The 14820-nt window shown below is 43.9% G+C and overlaps 1 protein-coding gene across 4 annotated transcripts in view; it reads left to right on the top strand.

The window, feature by feature from the left end:
- The first annotated feature begins 5971 nt into the window (after positions 1-5971).
- The window catches only part of CD226 (CD226 molecule), a 99540-nt gene continuing 90691 nt past the window's right edge, over positions 5972-14820 (top strand). Inside the window, exon 1 of one of the 4 annotated variants that reach the window (XM_009192900.4) lies at positions 5972-6862. The gene's annotated coding sequence lies outside the window, so the exon portion shown is untranslated. The other 3 variants (XM_009192902.4, XM_009192899.4, XM_009192901.3) reach the window with 3 other exon arrangements.

Genomic DNA, 14820 nt, shown 5'->3' with positions numbered 1-14820 from the left:
GATAGGCTCCACCTTCTAGTTTTGTGTAAGTGCGCTCTAGGATCTTCACACGGTAAGGAGGTTGCCTAATGACAGATTTCTTAGAATGGATTCCTAGTGTTCAGCGATGTGCGATTGTTCAGTAAGTTCTCACTTAGCATCATCGATAGGTTCTTGGAAACTGTGGCTTTAAGTAAAACAACATGTAACAAAACTAATTTTACCATAGGCTAATTGATATAAATAAAAGTTAAGTTTTGATGGCATATTTCTGGTCACAAAAACATCACCAAACTTCTGAATAAAGACCCCAAACCCTTATAATATTAAACATTGAAATAAATGTGAGCTATACATACTTTGAAGAAAGATGAATAAAGACAAGCAAGATAATTATTTACCCAATTATTTAAGTTCAGGGTTTTAGGAGGTCAGATTCCATCCCAGCAGCTCAGTGTGCAAGGCAGGAACCAGCTCTGGACAGGACGCCGTTCGGTCACAGTGTGCACTCACACACACCGACACTCACCCAGACTGGGACAATTTAGACATGCCAAGGAACCTAACCTGCACAGCTATGGGATGTGGGGGGAAGCTGGAATACGTGAAACCCATGCAGACATGGAAAGAACATGCAAACTCCACAAGGACAGTGGCCTCAGCCAGGCATCAATTTTTTTTCTCATCAATATTACAATGAAATGTCATTGAATAAAATGACATTATTTGTAGACCAGTATAGTTTGAGAAACAGTGGGTTAAACGAAGCTGGATAAACTTCTTTGCTGATGAACTTACCAGAGCTTTTAATGTGCTGTGTTGAGTGATTTCTGTGTCTACAAAATGGGAATAAAGTGTGTAGAATTTCCTAATCCTGTTCATCCACATAATGAACGTTTTCCAAGATGTCAGTGGCAATTGGAGGGTGCACTTTGGGAATCATTGCCTTAGGGAGTCAGTTGGTTAATTTACATTTCTGACTCAAGGGGTATCTTAAAAGGAATCACTTACCCACAGAACTGTAGCTGGCTTCCTAACTGCTGTGATGCTCATTTTATTATGTGTTGAGTGGGGGGAAAATAACACCCATGGGTGGGCTATGGGGTGTTGAGGTTAAAAGCGTGGGTCTAGTCAGATATCTGGGTTGAAATCCTCGCTTTGCTACCTAGAGGGTGAGGGAGGACATTGGGAAAAATACTTAACCACTCGGTGCCTCAGTTTCCTCAAATGTAGCATGAAAATAGTAGCAATTCCTGCTCTCTAATATTTTAAAAACAGTTAAATGAATGAAACGTATAAAGCATTAGAGGGTGTCAGACACATAGCAACCATCCAATAGTCACAACCTGGCATGTGAATCATCAGAGCATTAAGTGAGATGGTTTGTGGGGCATCTGTCTGTCAGTACTGTTACTCTGAAAGCATTCTTTCAGAATGTGGACCTGAGGGAAAGCTGTTGTAGGATGAGTTAGGAGAAGGTGAATCTCTGGCTCCATAATGGATTCTTTGAGAGCTGGGAATGGTGAGAATGGAGGTGGAGAGGCAGAGGTCACTCTTACAAATATTTTCATGGAGACTCTTCAGGACTTGGTGGTTGAAGATGAAGCGTAAAAAGGACAAGCCAAAGATGGCATCAAGGTGGAGCCTCTGTGCTGGGGGAGTGGCTTCCATGAATGATGTGTGTCCTGGATATCAATGTGTAAGACAAGATTTTAGGTTTCTAGTTAAAAATGGTAGATATTTCTGTTTCTGGTTTTAATAAATGCAGGAAAATTAAGAGTTTCAGCTCATTTATGCGCACGTCTGAAACCTGATCAATGTTGGTGAAGGAACAATCTGATTACACAGTTGGACTACAAGGAAAATTATGCCCGTGATGCAACTTTGAACTTTGAGGACATCGCAGCTTTTTATTGAGGGCACTGAAGTGGAGGAATGGCTCCTCTGAGAGGAAATTAAGCAAGAGAAAGGCATGCTGGTGCTCAGAATGAAGAAGAGAAACAATACAAGAAGGAAGAATTGGAAAGGTCCCTAGAGAAATCAATATGCATAAATTAAAGAACGGGAGAAGAGGAAATGTGATCGCAATAGCAGAGAAAATTTAAGTAAATGGGATCTTGATAAAATGACTTAAAATAAGTCAAAGGTATAAAATATAACTCACTCTGCATACGTAATCATGGACTTTAACCCAACTTTGTTTTCATCTTATTTCTCATTTTCTTGTATAGTGCCTGTGGATCCTAACATTTGGAAACCCGTGGAAGCCCAGAATACCATTATTAGAAAGGAAAACATCTAAAGGCATTTGAAAAAAAATATTTTAATGAATTGGTATCTTTACTTGATAACATATTAAATGTGTGTATATTGTTTAACTTTAGTTGAATATTTTTTCTTCTATCTTTATTTTTCATGATCTTTTCCTTCAAAGTGTCTTTCTGGCAGTCCTCAAACCAGAGCAGTGAACACCTTGAATGAGTGGATTTTCCCAGATAATTCCGCTTATTTCTGTGCCAAGCACTAGGGCTTTGAATAAGCCTGAGCCAATGCTTTTGGGAAGAAGAAAGGAAATTAATTTGTATCTGGCTGGTGTGGTAGGCAGAATAATGACCCTTCCAAGAATATCCATATCCTAATCCCTGTAAATATATGACTTTTCATGACAAAAAGAACTTTGCACATGTGACTAAGGTTAAGGACCTCGAGGTGGAGAGATTAGTTTAGCCTGGATTATTCAAGTTTGCCTAGTGTAATCCCAGAGTCTTTAAAGTGGATGAGAGAGGCAGAGTGGAGTCAGCAGGAGATCTGAAGAGGGAAGAAGGTTCAGACCAGTGCCATGCTGCGGACTTAGAGATGGAGTGGGGCCATGAGCCAAGGAAAGCAGCTGCTTCCAGAAGCTGGCAGAGGCACAGAGCAGGTTCCCTCTCGCCTGGAGCCTTCAGAAGGGCACAGGGCCCTGCTGCTACTTCCATTTGAGCTCTGTGAGACCCACACTGGACTCCTGACCTAACTTTTTTTTTAATTTAAACTACTAAATTTGTGGTAATACGGCAGCTCTTAATACCTAAATTATGCCAGACAGAGAGAGAGAGAGAACACACAGAAAACAGGAGAGAGGAGAGAGAGAAACCCAGGAACTGCTACATAAGACAGAGATAGAGAAAGAGATAAGAGCAGCACAGAACTGCCCAGATAGCTGCCCTGCAGAATTATGAACTGCTTTTGTTTAAGCCAGCGGTCCCCAGCCCCCACGCAGTTGGCTGATACCAGTCTGTGGCCTGTTAGGAACGAGGCCGCATAGCAGGATGTGAGCAGCAGGGGAGCAAGTGAAGCTGCATCTGTATTTACAGCTGCTCGCTGTTGCTCACATTACCACCTGAGCTCAGCCTCCTGTCAGATCAGCAGCAGCATTACATTCTCATAGGAGCACGAACCCTATTGTGAACTGTGCATGTGAGGGATCTAGGCTGCAGGCTCCTTATGAAAATCTAATGCCTGATGATCGGTCACTGTCTTCCATCACCCACAGATATCTAGTTGCAGGAAAACAAGCTCAGGGCTCCCACTGATTCTACATGATGGTGAGTTGTATAATTATTTCATTATATATTACAATGTAATAATAATAGAAATAAAGTGCACAATAAAGGTAATGTGTTTGAATCATCCCGAAACCATCCCGTGTCCCTGGTCCGTGGAAAAATTTTCTTCCACGAAATCGGTCCCTGGTGCCAAAAAGGTTGGGGACCACTAGGAGGCTACTAAACTTTGGGGTAGTTTGTGATTTCGTGATAGGTAAAATAGATGTAAATCAGCTCAGTTCTGGCCAAGGAGGCATGAAAGCGTCTGCAGTGAAAGGTTTTCCTTGCTGGTGAAGGAGCCTTTTCTGCCTCTGGACCTTTCCCTGAGGATGCTCTGTCAGAGCCGTGGCACCGTCCTGGAGGGGCAGGGAAAGAGGATATGCTGTACTGTGTGCCTGCAGTGGGCAGAGAAGCTGTGGGCGGGAACCCCAGGCAGTGGCCACATTCACCTTGGTTTCCCTTTCAACAAGGCCGACTGACATTTCCCTCACTAGCAATGTATTAGACCCGAGGTAGCAGTTAAAGGCTAGTCAGGAAGAGGGAAAAAAATCTAGACATTTATGCAGAATAGCATTTAAAACAGAGGGTGAGGGAGTTGCGAATCTGAAGTCCTGCATGCACAGGCTTGAAGGAGCCTCCTGAGTTCAGACTGACTTGGAGGTTTCAACAAGTCAGAAGTTCCAGCACTGGAAGAATCCACTGGCCCATCTACAGCTGTCTCCAGCTCGGGTGCAGGGTGTAGGGAGTTTCCGGGAAGATCCCAGAAAGGAGGCTGCTTCAAGTCTCCTCTGTGCAAAGCCCTCACATCTACTCACCACAGCTAAAGAAGAACGACAAGCACACATTTCCGTAAGTGGAATTGTGACAATTGTGACTGTCAGTTTGACAGAAATGAAATCCTACTTCTCTTCTGATTTCCAGACCTCATGCAAGTGCCTTTGGTTGACAGAATCTCATCTGGAATCTGGCTGCCAGGGATTCTGGCAGGTGCAGCATCTGGTCTTCCAGCCCCTAGATACAGGGCTCTTAGGGTGGCCATGGAATTTGTCATCCAAATCAAGACACTTTTGAAAATGAAATGCAAGCTTGGTAATAAATACAACAAGGTGAATATTGGACTGGTTTCAGGGAGCCCAAGCGAAGTGATGCAGAAAGCATAGACAGAGAGGATGGTGCTGCTTGGCAGGAGGCAGGCTGGTGCATCTGGTCAACCGTGGCATCCTATCTCCTTCTGGGATGGAGTGAGGGCCCAGCGGGAGAAAGCTTTAAGCTCTCCCTCTGAGCTAGCACTTGTATTTATTAAGATCCTAATGGGCATTTTGGCACTTCCTTCCCACTCTTCAAATTCTAAGAACAAAACTGCAAAGTAACAGTCAAGATCATAGCCAGGCAGCAATTGTTTCGTGAACTCTTACTCTATACTGGGCACTGCCCTTGGCACTGGGGATAGAGCTAGGGTGATCAGCTGTCTGGGTTTGCCTGGGGCTGTCCTGGAGTCAGCACGTCAAAGTCTCGAGAAACTACCTGGTGCCAGGCAAACACAAACACAGTGAACAAGGCAGTCTTCACACCAAGGAACACATATTCAAGCTGGAGGGTCCAGAGACGAACACAAAACACAAACATAAGACAAAGGGGACAACTTTACGTAGAGTGTGCCAGCAGGTGAGAAAGAATTTAAAGTATTTATTCGTATATTGGTGCATCTGTTTATTTTATAAGATGCGCTGTCTTCTCTCTCCAGTGGATGAAAGAGCTGGTTCCCTCAGGACCCTGTTTGGTTTTCGGAACCACCGTTGACCACCTCAAGCAGGTGCAGGTAAGGGTGAATAAATGCCCTTGCCTGGGGCAGGGCTATGGAAGGACCTTTTCCGGCTGATGCAGCCTGCCCTTCCTGAAGCCGTGTAGTCTTCGGGGACAAGGAGGCAACTTTTCAAATAGGCCACCTGTCCTAGGAAGAGGTGGGTGAGACTCTGGCCCTGCCCCCTTTGAAAGCCAGAATTGTTAGATGCTTTCTGATGGCTGAGGGCAGTCCTAACTGAGACCTGGCTAGAAGACATACCCCAGCCCCTCAAGCGAGCTGGCCATGAGGGAAGGTGGGCTGGACCCAGGGGGTCCTGGTCCCTGCTCTATCAAGGATGACCCACTGTCCTGGTTTTCCTGGAACCGAGGGGTTTCCTTCAAACCCACAGCCCCCTTCGTGGCTCTTAGGGTGACCATAGAGTTTGTCACCCAAATCAAGACACTTTGGAGCGTGAAATGCAAGGTTGTTAATAAATTCAACAAGGTGTGTATTGGACTGGATTCGGGGAGCCTGAGAGATGTGATCTTAACCACGTTAGATAACATCGTACCAGATTCAGATTCCAGGGAGGGGCGGCCCAAGGTGTGGCGGAAACTGGAGACCCTCCCTCATTCAGGCACCTTGCTAAGGTGGTGGGTTTTGGGGACAGTGACTGTTCTGTAGATGCTAACTAAGCAGTTCAGATATAAGCTACATTGTCCAGTTGCAGATGAAAATGTTCTCAGTAAAAAATTCTCGAAAGAATATATCTTAATTTAAGCAATATGGGGTTTCTGCCATTTTGGAAAATGAAATTTTCTTTAAATAATCTGAGACACAGCAGTATTGAGAGTTCAGGAGGCAAAACAACCTTTTTAACACGGAGAGTGTTAAAACACCGTCAGTGGACCCTGACAAGAGTGGAGCCCACTGGGCCACGGGTAACATGAGGTGGGGGCTGCCTTCCTGGGTGACTGGCCGTGGCCTAGCCGGGATCTGCGCTGCCATCAGTGTGCTGGGGACTGGAGGTCCCACAGCTAGCCAGGCATGGAACAGGATTTGAACCCAGGTCTCTCTGCAAAGCTCACACTGTTTTACTTACAGGATGGCAACTCTCACCCACTTTACTAAGTAGCCATAATGCAGTGTGCAATGTTATCAAATAGTTGCAGCAGAAGGGGATGTGGAATGCAGAGGAGAAGGGCATGAGCTTTGTCAGGGGACTGGAACTGGGGGAAAGAGATAGTAGGTATCTGCAAGTTCCTGTTTGTCCACATAGCTGTGCTGGCTGCTGCTTCCTGGTGTCATTTAGAAAAATTCCCAAAGAAAAACTTAGCACTTACCCGGGCCTGATGCTTGAGGTCTGGAGTGCTTAAGATGTGTGTGTAAGTACTTATTTCCTTGAAACCTTGAGACCCTCAAGAGAGGGGGACTAAAAACAGTGGAGGAAGAAAAGAACAGTGGCCAAGGGAGTCGTAGGTGAAGTTTGCTGGGCCCGTGGCAATGCTAAAACCAGGTAAGAACCAGGGTGTGGATTTCTGCTCCTGGGAGCACTTTCACAGCAGTTCATCCATTGCTTACTTTTATGGGGATGTGTGTGTTGCAAAAGGTCTTCAGTGATTGACTGTGCAAACATATAACATTTCTGCAATATACTAAGTGAAGACCTTTTTACAGAGTGCTGTCAATAAGTGCCTCATGAATAGCCGTTCAGAGCCTGACCTGCTTAATAATGGAAAAGAGTATAAAATTCCAGGTAACTAAAAAAAATATTTTGGATGCATTCTCAACATTGTGTCTTGCCATAGAGGAGCATAGGACATGCCTCCATTTATTCAAGACTTCTTTTATTTCCTTTGATAAATTAGCAAATTTCTTTGTTTGAATCCTATAAATTCTTGAGATACATTCAAATCTATTCACACGGGCACACATTTATACCTGCATATACATATGCACGTGTAAATTTTGCTGTTCTTTTGGATATGATATACAATAAAGCAACTGAGTCTTATAAAATTATTTTGCTAGGCAGCTTATTAAATTCTTTTCTGTTTTATTTGACCGTATTCTCTAGGTGGATCACCTACAAATCACACATTTTAAAAAATGTTCAAGGTTCACAGCTCCTATTCCTTTTTAAAATCTATTACATTTAGTTAAAACCTCCGGAATATGTTAAATATGGACAGTGATTGTGGCCATTCTTGTCTTATTTCAAAATTGAATTGAGATTTCTCTAGTGTCTCACTATCAAGGTTGCTGTTAGTTTCTCATAAACTTTCTTTATCATGCTGATGAAATTACAAAATTGCTATTAGTCTTTCCCAGGAAAGGGTATTTAAAATATCAAGTATCTGGCCAGGCACAGTGGCTCATGCCTGTAATTTGAGCACTTTGGGAGGCTGAGGCAGGAGGATCACCAGAGGTCAGGAATTCAAGACCAGCCTGGCCAACAAGGCAAAACCCTGTTCTACTGAAATTACAAAAATTAGCCATGCGTGTTGGTGCATGCCTGTAACCCCAGCTACTTGGGAGGCTAAGGCAGGAGAATCACTTGAACCCAGGTAGTGGAGGTTGCAGTGAGCCAAGATCGTGTCACTGCACTCCAGCCTGTGCAATAGAGCAAGACTCCGTCTCAAAAAAAAAAAAAAAAAAAAAAGTCAAGTATCTTTTTGGCATTTACTGATTGTGTTCATCATAATTGCCTTTTGTTGCTGGAGGAAACTGAGCTGTTTGTTCTGCAGTAGCTTCTGCTTTCTATGTTCAGTTTGTTGCTTCCTTGTGGGCTCTTAGTGTCTTTTAACTCAGTCTTTTATTGCCTGTATTTTCTTTTTTTCTTTTTCTTTTCTTCTTCTTTTAGATGGAGTCTCGCTCTATCACCCAGATTGGAGTGCAGTGGCGCGATCTTGGCTCACTACAACCACTGCCTCCCAGGTTCAAGTGATTCTTGTGCCTCAGCCTCCCATTAGCTGGGATTACAGATGTGCACCACCACAACAGGCTAATTTTTGTATTTTTAGTAGAGATGGGGTTTCACCATATTGGCTAGGCTGGTCTCAAACTGCAGAGTGATCCGCCTGCCTCGGTCTCCCAAAGTGCTGGGATTACAGGTGTGAACCACCGCGCCCAGCTATTGCCTGTATTTTCTATGCACTGCTGGTTACTTCTAGAGGCTTGGCTGCATTCAGGCTCAGCTGCTTAGGGAAGACGACTTCCTAGGTGGCGCTGCTTTCTTGCTGCTGCATCTTGTCCGGAGCCCCCTCGTGCCTGGCTGTGCCATGTTTAGCGAGATTATGGGTTGATCCGAGGGCTCAGGTATTGTCAATCAGCAGCACCTTTCATTATAAGGTTCCCCATTAACCTTCCACCTCATGGTTTTAGCATCTATTAACAATTGTCTCCATCTGTTATTTTAATAGGGGTTGCAAAATGGTGACGAAAAATAACTAAGATTGTTTTTTCCACTTAGTAGCTGAATTTTTCTATAAAGAGAAACTCGGGTCACCTTGAATTATAAATTGTACAGGAAAGGCAGGGTAAATGCTTGATTCTTTCTTTCCTTACCCTTTGGTAGAACAGCGAGTTAGTGCCTTGGTGACCTTAGAAAAAAAGAGGAAGGAGGGAGCTGATGCGATGCTGCAACTAGGGAGGTGATGGCTTCTGCTGTTTCTGCTTCTGTCAACAACTGGTAAGGTTAAAGAGTACTTTTGCTTAAAATTGGTCAAAAAGGCTTTTGTAAGGGTCATGAAAAACTTGGAGAAAGGGCTCTGTTCATCTCTGAGTGGTAATCTTCAATCTATCTCACTACTTTCCCTCTTTACGCCCATTTGTTCTGCTGGTTAGAACATTTAGGACATCTGTTCTCTGGAGGGATAGGGCAATTTCATTTGTCTCAGGTTATTTTTATTGTTTGTTTTGTAATTTATTATCGATCATGTGATGTTTCAACATTTCCCCTATTTGCTGAGTAAAATTTTGTAGTTCCATGTTGGGGGGACAACGTTGCATCCTTGGGGCCAAGATCTTGGGATGCCTGTTTCTCTGGAAATGATTCAAAGCTAAGTCTTGGGTTCTTTGTATTTATTACAAGATTTCGAGAGCCTCCAAGAAGAAGCTAAATAAACCAGAGAGGATAGACCTCTACAGAAAAACAACAAAATATATCTCCATTGTGCCTGCCTTAAAAATAGCAATAGCTAAATAATAAAAAAATTTTAAAAAAACCAAAATAGCAGTAGCTTATATGGGATGTGGGTGATAAGAAGGAGAAGGATGTATGTGTGTGTGTGTGTGTGTGTGTGTGTATTTGCCTGTGAACACTGAATTAGGGAGTGACCATGAAAAAGTAATTTGGGAAAAACCCCCAGCCTCTAGCGATCTGGATTTTGTGAGTCAGGGAGTAAGCAAAAGATTAAAAGATACTTTCAAGCCAGGTCCCTGTAGGTATAAGCAGTCATGATAGATAGGATTTGCATTCACCCTATTGTGAACCACGTGGGTAGACGGGGACTGTTTCAGACGATGTGTGAGGTTCACTTCAGGGCCCATTGAATAATTTTGAAGAAGAGTTTTGACTCAAAAGAAAACTTGTCTTTGGGTCTGTCCTGCAAAAATCAGTGGGTGTTTTGGGTCAAGGCAGTTTTTGTCTTTTTCCTTGAGAAAATCGAAAGTTGAGGCAAAAAAAAAAAAAAAAACCCAGCCCTAACGATGGCAGATGGAAACAAGATGGAATTGGGATTGTGACCACACTATGGAAACCGTGTAGATGGAAGTGATTGCATGGCTTCGTCCTCATTCTACGAGTGCTGATTAAGCACCTGGTGTGGGCAAGGGCCCTGTGCAAGGATCTGATAGAGCAGGGATGAGATTTTACCTGGGCCTGGAAGTGCCTATAAGGCTCTAGTAAAAAATGCAGAGGGTGAATAGGCATCACAATAGGATGTGGTAAGTGTTTCAGAGAGGATGTATTTGGGGTTCTCTGGAAACTCACTGGACAGATGCAGGCCCCAGGGAGAGTGTCTTATAAGATACATTTGAGCTGAGACCTGCTGGATGGGAGAGGGATAAGAGAAGGTGAGGAAACTCCATGTGAGAACACCCTGCCCCATCAGAGCTTTGTCCTCAAATTACCCAATGTAAGGTGGATGAGCAATAAAGACTAGGAGTGAGCAGAAGAATTGTAAGACATAACACCGGGAAAATGGCAGCGATCAATGACACAGGCCTTGCAAGTCGGTAAGACATTTGGATATTCTCTTGAGGACAGTGAGGCACTGAAGGGAGTGACGAGAGTCAGGCAGGTGTTTGAGAAGGCTACCTCTGGCTACCTTTGGCCCACGACAAGGCTCAGTAAACACTTGTGTCATGAGAGGCAGTATTGCACTTTCTTCTCCCTTGCTTTCGGACATGCAGTGGTCCAGCAGAAGAGACCAGTCCTGCACCTGCGAGGCGTAATTAAATGTGCAGGGTAGGGCAGCACCATGAGTGTCTTCTCACCTGTCAAATGTGGTCCTTCCTTCCTAGTCTTTCTGTGAATTTTACACACTAAAGCCTCAGCCACAATCCTTCATGGTGGTTTAACCAGGAAGGAACCTCCATAACCTAATAAATCAAAGGAATCAATAAAACTAACTTTGCCATGGCCTGGTGCAGCTAAAAAAGCTAGTGTTTCTAAGAGACAAAAGCTGCTAAACATGCAGGATTCGTTCTCAGGAAACACCGACTTGTGTACTTTTGTGTCGGAGAATGGGAGGCAAAGAAAAAAAAAGACAGTATCTAGAAAGTAAGACCGAAACATACTTAGATATGGGCAGAGATAAGAAAGCTTCTTGACTTAAAGAGACAGCTGAATCTAACGTGCTTTGATTGGCAGAAAAAGAAAACGGGGAAGAAAAGGCAAAGAAACAAACTCTGATTTCGGCGGGGAGTGTAGTTTCTATTTAGAGTTAGAAAGGAGAAGTGCGTCCTTTCAAATTGTAGATTCTTTGGGGAAAAGAGGGACAGAACTTCATCTGAGTTTGAAATGAGTCTGGGTAGCTGCAATGGTAAAGTTGCTTCCAGAAACAGGTAAACCTGACTTCAAAAAACCCCGCTTCATGAAATATTAGTGCTTCACTTCAGTTGCTATCTGAAGAAGTGCTGGTAGAGAGAAGAGCTCAGGGGCACAGGCAGAGTCAGCTCCCTGCAGCTCCTGCAGTGCTAATTAAGGGAAGGAGCAACCGGGAGCTTGCAGTGACCAAGAGGGGGTTGAGGCTAAGAGGCCGCGATAAACAGGATGATAAACAGGATACGATAAAAGCCCTTAACCAAGACACAGATGGGAAGAAGCGTTAGAGCGAGCAGCACTCACATCTCAAGGTTAGTAACCTTCTCAGAAAAAAGATTGGATGGTTCTGAGCTCAACTTTTTAAATCAATTGTGTGCGAAGGGCTGGGGGCTGCCAGTGAAACCACGGCAAGTTGATGCAGCAGGAAAAGAGAGCTGCGAGAAAAAGCTGGAGTAAGTTAAGTGCTCGGTGTTCTGTAAACTGTTAGTTTAATGAGGGGTGCAGTTTGTAGTAAAAGGGTGCCATTTAAGTACTTTTTGTCAGTCTGTCTCTAGAATTGTGTTTATAATAGATCTGATAGTAAAGTTCTCGAGAATAAGAAAACTGAGCTAATTTTACCAGCATCTGGTCTATCAAGCTAAATCTTCCTTCTCTCCAGCAAGACTGAAAAAGGATGAACTTAAATAATAAATGTCCACGATCCAAAGATTTATTATCCTACTCAAGGGTTGGGAAGCTTTTTTTGTAAAGGGCCAGGTAGTTAATATTTACAGCTTTGTAGGCCATGTGGTGTCTGTCAGTTGTGACCTAACACCTCTTGGTTCCAGCATCGTAGCACAAAAACAGTGGTAGATGGTATGTAACCAAATGAGCATGACTGTCTCCAACCAAACTGTTTATGGAAATCAGACAGTGGGCTGCATGCAGCCCTCAGGCCGTAGTTTCAGAGCCCTGTCCTGGAGGATCCCTGCTGAACCCCAGCGGGAGCCGGCGTTGACTGGAAGTGGGGTTCTACTGGTCACTCAGCAGTAGCCTCACTCCTGGGGACACGTGTATGACTTGCCAAGGTTCTAAGGGTATCGTGGTCTAGAGGAGACCATGCGGCCCACATTGGAAAGATTCTCTTAATGAGATGATTTGAGGAAGGGAGCAGAAACCCAGGCTATTGTGTTCCTGTGGAAATCTTACTGGAAGGATGAGCCTCTTAACAGCTGGGGCATCCCAGCAGAAAGCAGGCAGACAAACCCTCACATCTGAGAAAGAGCAGAGGGAGCAAAGGACCTCATACTGTTATCTTCCCAGCCCCAGTCACTTGTTCTGAGTTGAGCTAGATTTTCTGTTAGCAGTCCTCTGCTTTCCAGCATGTGAATTGTTTTCCAAGCACGTGTCGAAAGATATCAGAGCAGATTCTCCATCACACACATCAGGTGTGTTTGCATAAACTGGGGAAGGTGGGGTCATTGAGTTGACACCAGGAGACTCCACCCAATGCCCAGAAACCGTAGAGACATCTGGGGAAGCAGGACATATTGTAAGTAGCAGAAACAACGAAACTGAGGTGACAGGGAAGGTACTGCCTGCGTGGACAGCCTACGGGAAGAAGAACAGTGTGGCTGAAGAGCGTTCCCTGTCCCCACCCCGCCAGGCCACCTAGGAGTCTGCATTCAGAGGCAAGCTTGTGAGATGAAGTCATGCTCTTGTGGTTAGCTGAGACATTTTTAATAGTAGAGAAATCCAGTAATATTTTGATTAATGACTTCCTTGAGGACAAAGCTCTTTTATACAGACAGCTCTATTAGAAAAAAAACCTCAAGCCAAAATCCCTTCATAAATCATGCAAAAAATGGCTGCCGACGTAACAAAAATAGCTCAAGCGCCGTCTCTATTTGTCTTTGGTTAGATGTTGATAAATAGGGCTCATCTCTAGCAAAGTCGTACCAGCTGAACTTTGTCTTCAGCTGCAAGTCTTTCAGCCCCTTTCATTCGGATCCGTGACCTCTAGGGTCCTTGATTCCAGGGTGCAAATACACTTAAGTTTCCTTCATCTCTTCACTAGTTGGCTCTGGATGCCTTGGGAATAAGGAGTTCCTACAAGTTATTACCAGTTAGTACCCTTTTCCAATCCTCCTCCCACGCACCTCATTTCTTCATCCTGAGTGAGGTAGTTCGCTTTGGGCCTGATCGTAGAAGCCACCAAGAGTGGGTGATGCTGTGTTTCATCTCGTTTCTCTTAGGATTCGAGGCAGTACAGTGTTGCAGATGCCTGGCTTGGCCCTCGGCCCTTCTACCTCTCTACCTGCCCCTCTACCCCACTTTACCCAGCCCTGACCCCTCCCTCAGAAAATATATATGTTTTGGCATTTGTTTAATAAACACGTAATGATTTTTTAAAATACATCATTTATCTGGCAACCTCGACTATCATGATCCTTTGCATTATTTATTTCCAGCTGCTATCACAAAGTTGTGACACAGAGTGTGTCCGTGGACTCTACGCTGAGACTGTACTATGATAATGTACTGTGTTCTTAGAATGTACTTGGCATCTTTGGACCGGGGTGGTCGGGGGATCAACTGAAATAGATAAATATGTGGCCAACAGCAAGATGGGGTGGCGTCATCCATTGGTTAGACCTGGGGTGAATGTGAACTCTTGTTATTCACTAACAATAATTTTTAAAAATTGAAGTGAAATTCACATGACATTGTTCTCCTAAGATTTATTCAACATAAGATTAAACTTCTTTTTTTTTTTTTTGAAACGGAGTCTTGCTCTGTTGACCAGGCTAGAGTGCAGTGGCACGATCTCAGCTCACTGCAACCTATGCCTCCTGAGTTCAAGTGATTCTCCTGTCTCAGCCTCCCAAGTAGCTGGGATTACAGTTGCGCACCACCATGCACAGCTAATTTTTGTACTTTTAGTAGAGATGTGGTTTCACCATGTTGGCCAAGCTGATCTTGAATTCCTGACCTGAAGTGATTCACCTGCCTTGGCCTCCCAAAGTACTGGGATTACAGGTGTGAGCCACCGCACCCGGCCAAGATTAAACATTTTAAAGTGTACAGTTCGGTGGCATTTAATACATCTACAATGTTCTGCGACTACCACTTTTATCAGATTCCAAAACATTTTCATCATTTTCAAAGAAAACCCCATACCTTAAACAGTCCCTCCTATTCCCTCCTTCCAACATTCCCTGGCAGTCACCAATCTGCTTTCCATCTCCATGGATTTAACTATCTGGATATTTCGTATAAACGGATTCTTACAAAATGTGGCCTTTTGTTTCTGCATTGTTTGACTTAGCATAGTGTTGCCAAGGCTTATTCATGTTGTAGCATGCATCAGCCCTTCATTCCTTTTTATGGCTGAGTAATATTCCATTGTAGGGATTTGATCACAATTTGTTCATTCGTTCGCCCAT

This window comes from Papio anubis, chromosome 19 (genome assembly GCF_008728515.1).
Source record: "Papio anubis isolate 15944 chromosome 19, Panubis1.0, whole genome shotgun sequence".
Classification (NCBI taxonomy): domain Eukaryota; kingdom Metazoa; phylum Chordata; class Mammalia; order Primates; family Cercopithecidae; genus Papio; species Papio anubis.
The sequence above is the reverse complement of the archived record's forward strand: the minus strand, read 5'-3'. Positions and strand labels throughout refer to the sequence as shown.